The sequence below is a fragment of the Eurypyga helias genome, unplaced genomic scaffold (genome assembly GCF_000690775.1).
Source record: "Eurypyga helias isolate BGI_N326 unplaced genomic scaffold, ASM69077v1 scaffold2260, whole genome shotgun sequence".
Taxonomy (NCBI): domain Eukaryota; kingdom Metazoa; phylum Chordata; class Aves; order Eurypygiformes; family Eurypygidae; genus Eurypyga; species Eurypyga helias.
In genome coordinates, this window is record NW_010227514.1 from 12960 (window position 1) to 15022 (window position 2063).

Genomic DNA, 2063 nt, shown 5'->3' on the forward strand with positions numbered 1-2063 from the left:
CCCCGTGGGGTGGCCCCCCCGACCTGGGGTCGGGTCCCTCCGTCGGTGCGAGGGCGTGCGAGACTCCTGCTCAGAGCCTTTAAACAAGCACTTGTTTGCTGCGTGGCTTGTGTTTGAAAACGGCCTTGTGAAAAGCCAAGCGTTGCTTAAAATCTCACTTGTTCGCAGGCTTTTTTTTGGGAGAACGGAGGCGTTTTGGCTTCTGAACTGTCTTAACGTACAAACAGTTGTAACAAAACCACCTAAACGTGTTGCGTCACCGAGCTGTTGGCACGGCTTCTGGCCCCGCATCCAGGGAGAACTCGTCTCCTGTCACGCCGGGGTAGGATCAGCGTTTCCAGCTGCAGCCTGCGGTGCTCTTCCACACCGTCACGCCCGACGCGTGGGAGCGCGAGCCGGAGGTAGCGGGCGCGTTCGGTCGAGTCGTGGCACCGGCTGAGCGCTCGCAGGCTGATGCAGAGGGAATTGCTCTTTCCCAGCCTGCCCGGAGTCACTGATCACGTGCAGAGCGCGAGACACGAGGTGTCTCATCTCGGAGGGATTTGCTCCACAGAGGAAAGCATTAATGCATCTTAAACCCCGCCGCTGCCATCTTCCCCGCCACAGAAGCCTTGATAGAATCACAGAATGGTTTGGGTTGGAAGGGACCTTAAAGACCATCCAGTTCCAACCCCCCTGCCATGGGCAGGGACACCTTCCACTAGACCAGGTTGCTCCAAGCCTCATCCAGCCTGGCCTTGGACACTTCCAGGGATGGGGCATCCACAGCTTCTCTGGGCAACCTGTCCCAGTGCCTCCCCACCCTCTCTGGGAAGAATTTCTTCCTGATATCTAATCTAAACCTCCCTGATTTCAATTTAAACCCATTCCCCCTTGTCCTGTCACTACAGGCCCTTGTAAAAAGTCCCTCCCAGCACCCTTGTAGGCCCCCTCCAGGTACTGGAAGGCTGCAATGAGGTCTCCTCGGAGCCTCCTCTTCTCCAGGCTGAACAAGGCCAGTTCTTGCAGCCTTTCGTCATAGCAGAGGTGCTCCAGCCCTCGGAGCATCTCCGTGGCCTCCTCTGGACTCGCTCCAACTGGTCTATATCCTTCTGATGTTGGGGGCTCCACAGCTGGACGCAGCACTCCAGGGAGGATCTCCCCAGAGCGGAGCAGAGGGGCAGAATCCCCTCCCTCGCCCCCCTGCCCACGCTGCTCTGGATCCAGCCCAGGATACGGTTGGCCTTCTGGGCTGCCAGCGCTGGCCTTCTGGGCTTGATGTTAAATCTCCGACGTTAATAACGGGCTGAGGTAGCTTGGGCGTGACTGTGACTCGAATTTGGATTAGCTTGCCGAAGCCGAGCTGTCAAGGCTGCTGTTCCCTTCCGGACGTCTCCACGCTGGCAGCAGAGCGGTGGCAGAGGATGCAAGCTGCGCGAACAGCCCGTGTCCTGATGGAGATTTCCGTCTCGCCTCCTGCGCTCCGCGGGGACGGTTCATCTCCGACAGAATGGACGTAGCGGAATGGCACTGAGCTGCCTTGGCTTGGCTAAATTGCATCGCTTTGGCCCACCTTGGGCCCTTTCTCTTGTCTGCCCGTTGGCTACCGAATCGTCGTGTTTGGTTTTCAGAGCTCTTCGATGTCGACTTGGCTCGACGCTCTGATGTCGACTTGACTCGATTTGAGTCACAATCCATCAGAACATCCCGGGAAATCCCCATTCTCATCAAAACATTTTGCTCTCCCAGACTCTTCATCTTTAACAGACAAATTCCACAGGTGGCTCCGCAGCCTCTCAGCTCCAGCACCTCACACACTGCGGGTTTTTTACTACATAAAACTCTTTCTTAACCCCGTGAATTTTCTTCCGGGTGCCGGCAGCAGCAGGCAGGGAGTTGCAGATAACCCTTGGTCAGACGCCGTGTCGGTTAACTGGAAGAGCTGACTCCGAGTAGGGGTTTGGAGGCCACTCAAGCAAATGGATTGTTGCTAAGGAAATGGGAGGCAGAGAACACAATAAGCATGCCCCGGTGAATCACCAGACTCGCGATAGCGATGTCGGCGCTGTCTGGTTCTTCCTGCT

The 2063-nt window shown here is 56.8% G+C and overlaps 1 protein-coding gene across 1 annotated transcript in view; it reads left to right on the forward strand.

Annotated features, from left to right (window-relative positions):
* LOC104513149 (guanine nucleotide-binding protein G(k) subunit alpha-like) overlaps positions 1-2063 on the forward strand; it is a 16298-nt gene that overhangs the window by 12148 nt on the left and 2087 nt on the right.